Raw genomic sequence first — 14,314 nt, forward strand, 5'->3', positions numbered from 1 at the left:
CGCTTGCTCACAGATGTGTTTCGACATTAAATCACTGAAGCTTTGTGGAGAAAAATGTTTATGTGACGCTCCACCCTTATAAAAGAATACTGTGGTGGTAGAGTGATGGGATCAGATAGCAATACCAGGGTGTTACCACTGTTACATGTCCCTAAATACCAATGTATTACCATGGTACACGTCCAAAAACATGGTATCACCATGATACACGTCCTAAAAACGTGATAGTACCATGGTATTTAATAAATACTATGGTATTGACATGGCACTCCAAGGTACTCCAAAGAATACCAAAGTATTACCATGGTACCAAACCATGTCCAAAACAATTTTTTTTTTTTTACTATGGTACATGTCAAAAACTAATAAACATAGTACAGTATTACTATGGTACATGTCCAAAAAAACTATGGTAATGCACTATGGTAATGGATAATCACCATATTCATGTACCATGGTATTTACATGGTACTCTAAGGTATTTCAAAGAATACCACAGTATTACTATGAAACAAAAAATACTTTGGTACATGTCCAAAGACCAAAAAACATGGCAATACCATAATACATGCCCAAAAAATGTGGTATCACCATGGTACAATGTTTAAAAACCCATGGTAGTACTATGAATAATCATCATATTAATTTACCATGGTATTTACATGGTACTCTAAGGTATTTCAAAGAATACCACAGTATTACTATGCTACAAAAAATACTATGGTACATGTCCAAAAAACGTGGTATTACTATGGTAATGTCTGAAAACCAAAGGAATGTTGTAATACCAAGATAAATGCCCAAAAATAACATGGTATCACCATGGTACAATGTCTAAAAACCCATGGTAGTACTATGAATAATCACCATATTCACTTACCATGGTATTTACATGGTACCACAGTATTACCATGGTGCATGTCGAAAAAACATATTACTATGTGTGACGAGGAGGAGGGCATGGCCGAGCCGTGATGGTGCATGGCCAGCGCTGAATCAGCTGATCAGCGGGAGAGCGAGATAAAGGTGAGCCAGAGGCGCCAGTTCGAGAGAGAGTGAGAGATACACACAGCCGCGCTGCATGTGTGTGTGTTTGTTTATGTTTGTTTTATGTTGAGTTTTACATTAAAAGATACGCTGACTGTTTAGCTGGTTCCCGTCTCCTCCTTGCCCGTCCTTATACTGTTACACTATACACTATGCAAGTACCGTGGTACATGAGTATGGTAATCATTCAGTATCATGGTATAAGAAACTACAATCTGATACCATCAGTGAACCATGATGCAACCACATCACATTTTATAAGGGCATGTGTTGTGTGTAAATGAGGGGGGTTCAAGCATGAACGCACAAATATGGATTACTGAGACCTTCAGGAGATTAAAATTATACTGACATCTACTAGGGAAACCCTCTGCCATTCTCTTTCTGTGTATGAGTAACCAAGTCTGTATTAGGATCGATGTGGGTTTGATCTTTGGTTGTTTATTGTCCATTGTTGTACTCTTGGATTCACCCTGCATCCTCTGCATGTCAGTAACACCCTTCACTGTGTTTTAGCATGTAGATTGTCTTTTAAATGCAGCACATGTTCGAACATGCACAGTGAAGAGTGTAGAGTGATACAGGCCATGCACACCTTAGCAACAGCCCAGAACACCATAGCAACCACAAAGCAATGCCTTGGCGGACCACCTGGCAGCCACCCAGAAAAAGTTAGCAACACCATAGCAACCACCCAGGACACCTGAACAACTGCAACATTATGGGAGTGACACCCAGACTCACTACCGGATATTTTTGGGAGTGAATTTGGTTGTAGAATTTGTTTGTCACTCCTGTAAATAGCAAACTCTGTGTATACAGAACACAATTAAGTGCTCAGAAAAGGAATGACTACAGTATTTAGCTGCTGTGTGTACATAGCAAATGTTTCCCAGCACTGTTTCCATTGGAAACCTCCTTAACGATCTTGTATTGTATTTGTTTAATGAGAGGGCAAAGCAAGTGCTTGAGAGTTTGATCTGTACGAGACAATGCTGTTAGTTTGATCTCTGTGTTTAATTAGAATCTGTGCTCTGTATATCTGCATTATTTCACACACCAATTTAGCCCATGCTGTCAAGTCTAACGCTGCCTGTTTGGAATATATGTACATCTATAATGCCATGGTCCAATCGAAGGACTTTAATTGACAGCTGCTATTAAAAGTGTGCGCATTTCTGCAGCTCAACACACTCGTGGCTCTCATTTAGCAAAGGAGAAGCACACAATACCGGCGTGCAATCAGCGCAGCTCCTCATGCCGCGATAGCTTTGTCTACTGGGCGAGAAAGGAGAAATACAGAGTGAAGGAATGGGAGACAGAGAGAGAGAGAGAGAGAGAGAGAGAGACAGACGGAGTGATTGTGTGATTGTTTAATTTTAAATGAACTGTCTATCAGCCGCCTGTCACTCTCACTGGAGTCTAAGGGACCAGCTGGAGATCAGGAAAAATAAAAATCAATGAGAGGAATTTGGGACATGTTACAACTTTGACACACATGTGGACAATTGTTGTTTGGACAGTCTTGCATACTTACTATATACAGCTCTGTGATAATTAATAGGTGTATTTTTCGTAATAAGTGGTGTTTGCTAATGCATGTATCACTATTACTGTTTCTCATACTCAGGGTTAGGGATACAAGCAAAGCCATAACTACAGAACAGAATATCACAGAGACTTGGGTTGGACTCTTTTGACTTTCATGAATAAGCAACCACCCAGAACACCATAACAATTGCATAGCAAAGCCTTAACAACCACTCAGAAAACTCTAGTAACCACATAGCAATGCCCTGGCAACCACCCAAAACACTGTAGCAACCGAATAGCAATGTCCTGGCAACTACTTAAACACCCTAACAACCATAGAGCAATGGGCTAAAAACCACTCAGAACACCCTAGCAACCACATTGCAATGCCATAGAAACCACCCAGAACACCCTAGCAACACCATAGCAACCCCCCAGATCACCTTAACAACTGCATAGCAAAACCCTGGCAACCATCCACAGCACCACTAGAAAGCATATAGCTATATGTGCTAACACCCTAGCAAGCACCTAACAATGCCCTAGCAACCTATCCAGAACACAGTACCAACTGTCTTGCAATGCCCTAACAACCACCCAAATAGCCATAGTAATCGCGTATGTTACAATGCCCTGGCAACCACCTAGCAATGCTCTAACCTCCCAGAACACCCCAGCAACTGCATAGTAATGCACTGGCAGAACACCTTGCAGCCACCTGAAACACTATAGCAACCACCCAGAACACCCTAGCAACCACCCAGAACACCTTGACAATGGCAAAACAAAACCCTGGCAACCATCTACAACACTCTAGCAACCATATATTGTAGCAATGAGCTAAAAACAGCTCACAACACCCTAGCAACCACATAGCAATGACCTAACAATACTAAAAACATCCTAGCAACCACATAGCAATGCCTTAACAACCACTCAGGACACCCTAGCAACCGCATAGCAATATACCAAAAAAAAAAAAAAACCCCGCTTAGAACACCCACCTAATTATGCCCTACCAAACATGCAGAACACAATAGCGACTGTCTAGCAATGCCCTAACAACCATCAAGAACATCATGGCAACCTCCCAGAATACCTTAACAATGACATTGCAAAACCATGGCAACCATCAACAACACTCTAGCAAACACATAGCAATGCCCTAGCAACCACTCAGAACACCCTAACAAACGCATAGCAATGCCCTAGCAACCACTTAGAACACCCAAGCAACTGCATAGCAGTGCCCTGGCAGAACACATTGCAGACACCTGAAACACCACAGCAACCAACCAGAACACCTTGGCAACTGCATAACAAAACCCTAGCAATCAACCACAACACCCTAGCAACAATATAACAATGCACTAAAAAGCTCTCAGAACAACCACCTAAATATGCCCTGTCAAACATACAGAACACAATAGCAACTGTCTAGTAATGCCCTAACAACCACCCAGAATACCTTAACAACTGCTTAACAAAACCCTGGCAATCATCCACAACACCCTAGCAATCTAGTGTTTGATTGCAGTGTTACTATGAATATAAATATGTTTGATAATATTTACAGCTATCGCTCTCTGTCTGTCTTTGTGTGTGTGTGTGTGTGTGTGTGTGTGTGTGTGTGTCTTATAAGTTGGCTCGGCTGCTTAATATCTTCCATATACACACACACACACACACATGTTGGTGCAGCTATCATTATGAGGACTCTCCATAGACATAAAGATTTTTATACTGTATGAACTATAGATTCTATCCCCTAACCCTAACCCTACCCCTAAACCTAACCCTCACAGAAAACTTTCTGCATTTGAATTATGGGGACACTAGAAATAACCTCATAAACCACATTTATAGCATAATACCCTTGTAATTACAAGTTTATAACCTAAAAAAAGTCCTCGTAAACCCACCCACACACACACACACACACACACACACACACACACACACACACACACACACACACACACACACACACACACATTCACACACTGTGTATGAATGGACCCCCGGATAGAAGACGTGCAAACTGCAGACAATCCATGCGGTCCATCAGTGTGTCACTAGAGACGTTATCAAGTGCAGGTTAAATCCTGCCTTTTAGCATAAGTTAACAGTGCTGTGGATTAGAGGACAGACATTGATTTGTGCACTATAAGAGAGAGAATGTGTCAATACACACAGACACTCACTGAGAGAGACAGAGACCACCATTTAGACATTATATCAGACCTGCCAAATGTGTCCAAATACATGTTTATTGTGAGGAGAAAAAGAGCTGAATTTGATCTTACAGCTTCTTTTGAATCAAGTTGATTTTAGTTTCAGATTAGTTTGAGCTAAAGGTTGGTTATTTTGAGTTAAAGGGATACTTCACCCAGGAATGATGATAATAAAATAAATCTGTCATCATTTATTTACCTTCATGTGTACTACTTTTATGCATAATGGCCATGACGGAGCCCCTTAGAGGACAGGGAGGAAATTTATTTTCCTGAAGGTTTTGTGCATTCCCTCACAAAAAAACGCATTTGATTCATTAAACAAAACACTGGTGACAAATTTAGTGTATCTGTTAAATATTCATTTTTAGACATTGTAGATTAATTTTTTGTTGACACAGTAAATAAAACACACACACATAGAAGGGCGGTGTGTCATTGCTCTACTTTTCGCTGTTAAGTGATTCTGTTCTTCATAACCTCCAGCGGTGTGTCCATTTGTTAGGTGACTGCTGAATAATGTCAGTGCGATAATGTTTGTGTGTGTGTGTGTGTGTTATCATGACACAGGCCTCCAGCATGTCTCTGACCTACAATCCTCTGGGTGTTACAGTGATAATATGCAAATGAGGGAACGCTGGAACATGCAAATTCATTTCTGACAAGAGAGAGACAGAAATTTCATTCTTACAGAACATGCTGTCAAAATATGACACCTCTGTGACTCTGTATGAGACTCTTTTATGGACTTCTGCTCCATTATAATTTCACATCATACTTACAGTTTCAATTGTGGTATCATAAATTTTTATTATTTCATGTTTTTCCCTGAGGTCCACTTATAATGTTAGCAAAGTTTTTTTAGTGGCAGAAAATGTGGATAGCAAAGCTTGGGTCGTTTACTCTGGGAAAAAAAGGATGAGAAATGTTTGAGTTCTTTATGAAATCTCAGACTATGGTACAGTATCTTCTGAGCACAGTTTGAGACATTAGCCATTATATTTCAGCTGACCCAGCTTTGCATCTTTTATCTTTTTTTGCCATTCACATATCAACACCAAAATGTCATTAAACTCGGTGGGACCATTTCCCGAAAATGTAAGCTTCTGGTTTGAAAACGGTGGGGTATGACATATTTTTATCTGAACATACACTGTACGTAATGTTGATATCTTAACTTTTCTGGCAAATGTTTATATTTATACTGTTTTTGCACGCTATATTTACAATTTATGCACATTACATTTACGTCTGACAACTCATCGGCCAGATTTCAAACAGGTTTGAGGTTTGAAAACTGTCGTACCTTCATAAGTGCACACACTACATGACCGTCGACGACGGCATGCCCTGCTATAATCTGAGGCTTCTTGTCACCGACTCAAAACATCAAAGGCGATGAGCTTGAGTCGTGTAGTGTACACTAGGCTTTAAAAGCACTGTAATGTTTACGCGTTAAACAGCGTGACATAATTGCATCATCTCCGTCAGAACCATGTGATTAGACTCTTACATCAGCGTGTCCTGATATCGTACCAGAGGCATGCGGTGCATAAAACAGGTACCCCTTCAATCCTTAACAACCACCCAACCTGTAAAGGGAGATGCAGTAACGTGGAGCTATAACATGATAATGAGCAGTTTTGATTGGCTGCCACGGGCCGCTTAAACTCCGTCAAACAGGAACAATGCGAAGATATTTATGGTCTACATTACATTTTAGGTTGCATATTATATATTTTAATGCAGTTATTTATTTAATGCACATATATTGTTAAAGAAACAGGGGAACGTACATTTCATGGATTGCACATACTCAAACCATTAATCTTATGGCTTTGGGGGGGCCTGGGTAGCTCAGCGAGTATTGACGCTGACTACCACCCCTGGAGTCACGAGTTCGAATCCAGTGAATCCAGTCGGGTCTCCTAAGCAACCAAATTGGCACGGTTGCTAGCGAGGGTTGAGTCACATGGGGTAACCTCCTCGTGGTCGCTATAATGTGGTTCTCGCTCTCAGTGGGGCGTGTGGTGAGTTGTGCGTGGATGCCGCGGAGAATAGCGTGAAGCCTCCACACGCACTACGTCTCCACGGTAACGTGCTCAGCAAGCCACGTGATAAGATGCGCGGATTGACGGTCTCAGACGTTGAGGCAACTGAGATTCGTCCTCCACCACCCGGATTGAGGCGAGTCACTACGCCACCATGAGGACTTAGAGCGCATTGGGAATTGGCCTTTCCAAATTGGGGAGAAAAGGGAATAAACAAAAATAAAAATCGTATGGCTTTGTTCACACATAGCATCAAAATGTAAATTGCCTCACTGCAAAAAAATCAAATCAAGTATTTTTTAAATTATTTTTCTGTTAAAATATCTAAGCATCCTAAAAACAAGGAAAAAAATGTAAGAAAAGAAAGGCAAACAAGAAAAAATACAGGTTCGGGTTGTTTACGAAGACATTTCTAGTGTCCCCATAATTCAAATTGCTTAATAATCATACTATACAATGTTTTATTGAAAATGTAAAAATGCAGAAAGTTTTCTGTGAGGGTTAGGTTTAGGGGTAGGGTTAGGGTTAGGGGATATAATCCATAGTTTGTACAGTATAAAAACCATTATGTCTATGGAGAGTCCTCATAATGATAGCTGCACCAACATGTGTGTGAGAGTGTGTGTGTGTGTTTGTGTGTGTGTTCGTGTGTTTAAAGCGCCCTTTGTTTCAGTGTTCTGTGTGCCTCTCATGTTCCATTAGTGTAGTCATTGTTTCTGCTAAATTAAAGCTGTTCATCTATACCAGGCACTCTCTCTCTCTCTCACACACACACACGCACACACACACACACATGCACTGGTCTTGTGTTGTTTACTCACCCATGTTGTTCCAAACCTGTATGACATTCTGTCTTCTGTGGAACACAAAAAGGTGATGTGTGGCACAGTGTTAACCTCAGTCACAATTCACTTTCATTGCATTTGCATCTTAGTTCCAGTAGTATTTTTACCATTTATATGAAATCCTTCATAAAAGAGGTGTAAGCCATGAACCAAATCAACCAGCTCTGATGAGAATCGCAACATTTAAAAGACAAAAAGGCAAAGGTACTAGACTGTGTACTTAACGTCTTAAATGAGGGTTGAACTATAATCCCATGAAGTATTGTGAATGATGTAATCAAATTAAAAACGATGGAAATACATAACACTATTGATTTCATTTTTTTTTATTACATTTTTTTTATTGATTCATACATTAAACAAAGAAAAGCAAAACATACAGTATATACACAGATCAACATTTAACCCCCACTATTACCCCTCCCAATCCCCAACCCCACCCTGACCCTCAAGAAACATTCCTGTGGTCACATATGATTATACACACACACACACACACACACACACACACTATATATATATAGATAGATAGATAGATACACAGTTGTGCTCAAAAGTTTGCATATCCTGGCAGAAATTGTGACATTTTTGGAAGTCTTTTATTTAAGAATAGTGATCATATGAAGCCATTTATCATCACATAGTTGTTTGGCTCCTTTTTAAATCATAATGATAACAGAAATCACCCAAATGGCCCTGATCAAAAGTTTACATACCCTTGAATGTTTGGCCTTGTTACAGACACACAAGGTGACACACACAGGTTTAAATGGCAATTAAAGGTTAATTTCCCACACCAGAATTAATCGGGGCCTGTCTCCCGGAATATGGGGCATGGGGATCTACGAGCCAGAACCCTGTGAGCTCGCTCGATCTCCAGCTTATGGCCTGTTATGTCGAGCAGATTCGGAAAGAGCCCATCCAGGAATTTCACCATATCCTGACCCTCTTCGGCCTCAAGAATTCCAACAATACAGACGTTATTCTGCCGTCTACGGTTCAACATGTCTTCCAGATTCTCCCAGACATGCTCCAAATCCACCTTGGTCGCTAGCGGATTAGCAGATAATTTCCTCTCGGATGACTCCAGATAATCGATTTTCTTTTCTCGACACCCCCCACTCTTGTAACCACCTCAGTGAAATTTGTCTCCATGTCAGTGATCGATCAACGTATTAGAGCAAGATCCTCCAAGTCAGTAATGACCATTGTCAGCATTGCCAACATGTTCAACATTTCTCGCTGAATTTCCCTCATTTCTTCAACCAAATCGACTCCCGGGCTTGGGTCCTGCTGCTCGGGGAAGTCAGCTTGAGCACGTAAGTGTCTTTTAATGTCTCCAGAGCCCGTGGATTTTGAATTCTTTGACATATTGTCCTCCTAGGACAGTTATGGAACAGAGTGTATCGAATCTCACCGGTTTATGACACTGATAGTGTTAAAACTAGCAAAGTGCGCAGAGCTCGCCGTTCACACGTCCGAACCTTGCATGGCGTCACGTGACTCCGATTTCAAATATTTTGAGACTGTAGGGCAGGGATGGGCAACTTTGAAGGGGGCGAGGGCCAAAAATGTTTCTCCTTTCTACCAAGGGGCCGAATTACAAATCTGCACTCTAACAATGTTCACCCCTTTACTCAATTTCCTAATTATTTTGGGTAATCTACAGTATGAACAACTAATGCAGTGTTCTTTTAAAAATTTTGTTACCTATATTAACATTTTTATTAAACAATATTTATAAAAACTAATAATTATTTTGTAACTTGCGTTTTTACTAAAACATGCCGTTTTACATGTACAAAAAACGGCATGTTTTCCTGTTCAATTGACAAACAATATACTTCAGTCTTACATTTTCAAGAAAATGTATCTAATTTGCATTGTCTACATTTGCAACAGACAAACACACAAATGAACAGACAACATTTTCAACCCCACCTCATAAAACAGCTTAAAGGTATTAGTTAAAATCTAAATATTATCATCAATAACAGTACTGGATACAAGAAAACATTTCAGTGCATTAATACAAAACATTTCAGCATCACAACATACACGCATGGACCGAGTGCCGTGCATCAGAGAACATTCTGTCTATTCTCAAGACTTTTCAACAATCAGTCAGGCATCTCAATCGTGCATTCTTCAAAGTTTCTCCCTCTTATAACAACTTTTTGGTTTTCCGCAAGCACGAGCGAAACAACATTAGATGTCTTTGGTAATTCCCGCACTGTCACGGATTTCGTAAAAACTTTTGATGCTTTTTACCCTTGTATTTTATTTACCCTTTACATCTGTGAGGAGAGCAGCTCTGGTGTATGTATCTCTCATACCGTACGCCTCTTTGATCACATCAGTGGTGTATTTGCAAATCAAATTGAAATAATGACAGTTTCCGTGTCCAGGCAAACAAAAGACATGGGTTCCACCTGCGTACATTAACAATAACTCGCACTGTGTCACTGACAAGCTGAGGTAAAGCTCAATTTACCTTATAAATGATGAGCAAGTGTAAGATGTTGCATGCTAGAATCCTAGAGTTATCAGCAGGTCTGCTAAGAACAAGCCACCTCTTCTGGTCAATAGTTGTAATAACATCATAAACTGAATGCAGTCTTTACATAATCCCTTTTTCAAAGAAATAAATTAATCCTCAGTCTTGTCCGCGGGCCACCAGTTACCCATCCCTGCTGTAGGGGGAGTGACTTGATTTCACCATTCACAGTGCATCATGGGCTAAAGTGAGTTAAAGTCCACTCACTCCATCACGAAAATCTCTCTTCAGGGAGAAACACTCTGATTACAGCCAAACGACGAAGAATTACACAGCGATGGTGAGAGTAATTAGATGAAGTGATAGAGAGAATGAGTGATAGTTATTTCTTTAACTGAGCTCTCGTAGTCCTGCAATGTGTGTGTGCTGTGTAATGAGTCTTACTTGTGTGTTTTGTGCATCTATCTATCTATATATCTATCTATCTGTCTATCTGTCTGTCTGTCTCTCTGTCCGTCCATCCATCCATCTATCCATTTATCCATTTATCCATCCATCCATTCATCTGTCTATCCATCCATTTATCCATTCATCCATCCATCCATCCATATATCTATCCATCCATTTATCAATTCATCTGTCTATCATCCATCCATCCATTCATCCATCCATCCGTTTATCCATCCATCCATCCATTTATCCAGTCATCCATCCATTCATCCATCATCCATCATCCATCCATCTATCCATTTATCCATTTATCCATCCATCCATTCATCTGTCTATCCATCCATATATCATCTGTCATTTATCCATCCATCCATTCATCTGTCTATCCATCCATCCATCCATTTATCCATTCATCCATCCATCCATCCATCCATATATCTATCCATCCATTTATCAATTCATCTGTCTATCATCCATCCATCCATTCATCCATTCATCCATTCATCCATCCATCCATTTATCCATCCATCCATCCATTTATCCAGTCATCCATCATCCATCCATTCATCCATCATCCATCATCCATCCATTTATCCATTCATTCATTCATCCATCATCCATCCATTCATCTATCCATCCATCCATCATCCATCATCCATCCATTTATCCATTTATCATTTATCCATTCATTCATCCATCATCCATCCATTCATCCATTCATCCATCCATTCATCTATCCATCCATCCATCATCCATCATCCATCATCCATCGTCCATCCAATTATCCATTTATCCATTCATTCATCCATCCATTCATCTATCCATCCATATATCCATCCATCTATCCATTCATCTGTCTATCTATCCATACATACATAGATACATTTATCCATTTTTCCATCCATCCATCCATCCATTCATCTATCCAGTCATCCATCATCCATCCATTCATCTATCCATCCAACCATCCATCCATTCATCTATCTATTCATATTCTATTAATCTTTATTGGAAACATGTTCCCTTTTCTTCACTTGTATTCTTTTAGGCCTGATGAAGGCCTATGTGCCGAAACGTGCTGGCAAATAAAGGTTTATTCCTTATATTCCTCTATTCCACGAGTGTTGCTAGATTTGCTTTTAATTCTTCGTTTTTGTTTCTTGTTTTTTGCACCAGAACAACTCTACAACACTATCATAAATATACTCCTATAAATTTTATAGCTCTATATTCTTACTATATGGCAGAAAATTGACTCATTTCTGTTTATTTTTATTTCTCTTTTCAGAAGATTTAAGAAGAAACATCTGAGACAAAGTTGATTATTTAAAGGAATAGTTCATAAGATTATCAGTGAGTGAAATCCTAAATTTCGGTATGTTCAGCACATAGATCTGTCTAAAATTTGACTTTTACTGGGGCTTTTATTATGCTTTTTTTATTTTTTTATTTTGTGCTTCACTGAAAAGGCAACAGTATATGGGTTTGCAACAACATGAGGGTACGTAAATGATGACATAATTAAATTTATTTTGGTGAACTGTTCCTTTCAAAGAAACATAACTAAGTCTCCTGAGCTACGAGAGAGCAAGATCATTTTCCATGTTAAAGGGAGCACAGTTTCAGCTCCTGCAAAAGTTTTCACTCAACACTCAGAAATAGGAACTTATTTAAACTCTTATTTAAGCTGACAGACCAGAAAGAGACAAAAAGAGAGAGAGAGAGATAGAGAGAAGCAGAGCTTGTTACAGTCTTGTCTCAGTGACGTGTTCATTGGTTAATTAAAGTCTAGAAATTGTAGCTGAATTGTAGCCCATCAGGGTCAACTATGTGTGTGTGTGCGTGTGTGTGTGTGTGTGTACGTTAATATTAAGATTAGCTGTCAGAAATCAGTGAAGCCAGGAGTCTTCATCTAACCTCCATACATGTGCTAATTTTAATTAACTGAACAAACGTCTCCTGAATATGTCAAGTTTTGTGATTCTACACTCGTTAATTTAATTACTTTCTCATTTATCTGGCACCTTCCCTGTGGATTAACCTGGGGTTAAATGTCTTGCTCCAAATCTGCCGTCTTCTTTTGTGAATACTGTAAAGCTTCCACCAGACCAATAACTTAATTAAACCCACTGAGCTGCTTACTGCATTTGAAGGCATTATATGTGTACTGCAGACACTTTTACAAAAGGTAGGCAGAAACATGCTGCTGCCATGTGAGACACATTGTTTTGCCCAAACTCTAATGCAGCGTTGCATGTATCGTTCACAGAAAGACATTGCAGAATGTATTGCTGAAAAAAAATGCAAATGGTGTGGAGGAAAATATCAACTATAAATATACAAATAATTATTGATATAAATAGTTAAATCTAATTAAAATGCACTGTTTTCCCCAGTATTTATTTGTGTTACAGTATGTATTTTTTATGATTATATTATTGCTTTTATAGTTTAGGAACATGTTACTGTAAAACTCTATATAATCAATTCTGAGTTCAGTCCCCTGCCCTAATTTGCTTTTTATTTATTTATTACACCTGGACTGCAGTTCACAACCTTCTGCTTAAGACAAACAATGAAAATTAGTGCTAATCCTGCATTATAAATTCAAATGTTGTTTTTGACAAACATCTTTGCCCTAGTAGAGTGGAAAGGAAACAGAATGAAATGAGAAAATGAAAGGAAATGAAATAATTTGCATTGTCTACATTTGCAACAGACAAACACACAAATGAACAGACAACATTTTCAACCCCACCTCATATGGGAAGGATGGATGGATGGATGGATAGATAGATAGATGGATGGATGGAAGGAAGGAAAGGAAAGGAAAGGAAAGGAAAGGAAAGGAAAGAAATGAAAAGAAAAGGAAAGGAAATGAGAAAAACAAAAGAGGAAAATAAACAAGGAAATGAAAGGAGGAAAGGGAAGGAAAGGAAAGGAAAAGAAAGGGAAGGAAAAGGAAAGGAAAGGGAAGCGAAGGGGGAGGGAAGTGAAGGGGGAGAGGAGGGGATGGATGGAAGGAAAGGAAAGGAAATGAGAAAAACAAAAGAGGAAAATAAACAAGGAAATATAAGGAGGAAAGGAAAATGGAAGGGAAGGGAAATGAAGGGGGAGGGGATGGATGGAAGGAAAGGAAATGAGAAAAGGGGAGGGGAGGGGATGGAAGGATAGGAAATGAAAGGAGGAAAGGAAAGGGAAGGAAAGGAAAGAAAAGGAAAGAAAAGGAAAGGAAAGGAAATGAGAAAAACAAAAGAGGAAAATAAACAAGGAAATAAAAGGAGGAAAAGAAAGGAAAAGGAAAGAAAAGAAAAGGAAGGGAAGGGGGAGGTGAGGGGAGGAAAGGAAAGGAAAGAAAAGAAAAGGAAAGGAAATGAGAAAAACAAAAGAGGAAAATAACCAAGGAAATAAAAGGAGTAAAGGAAAGGAAAGGAAGGGAAGGGGGAGGGGAGGGGAGGGGAGGGGAGGGGAGGGGATGGGATGGATGGATGGATGGATAGATGGATGGATGGATGGAAGGAAGGAAAGAAAAGGAAAGGAAAGGAAAGGAAAGGAAAGGAAATGAGAAAAACAAAAGAGGAAAATAACCAAGGAAATAAAAGGAGTAAAGGAAAGGAAAGGAAGGGAAGGGGGAGGGGAGGGGAGGGGAGGGGAGGG

Source organism: Myxocyprinus asiaticus, chromosome 47, assembly GCF_019703515.2.
Source record: "Myxocyprinus asiaticus isolate MX2 ecotype Aquarium Trade chromosome 47, UBuf_Myxa_2, whole genome shotgun sequence".
NCBI classification, from domain to species: domain Eukaryota; kingdom Metazoa; phylum Chordata; class Actinopteri; order Cypriniformes; family Catostomidae; genus Myxocyprinus; species Myxocyprinus asiaticus.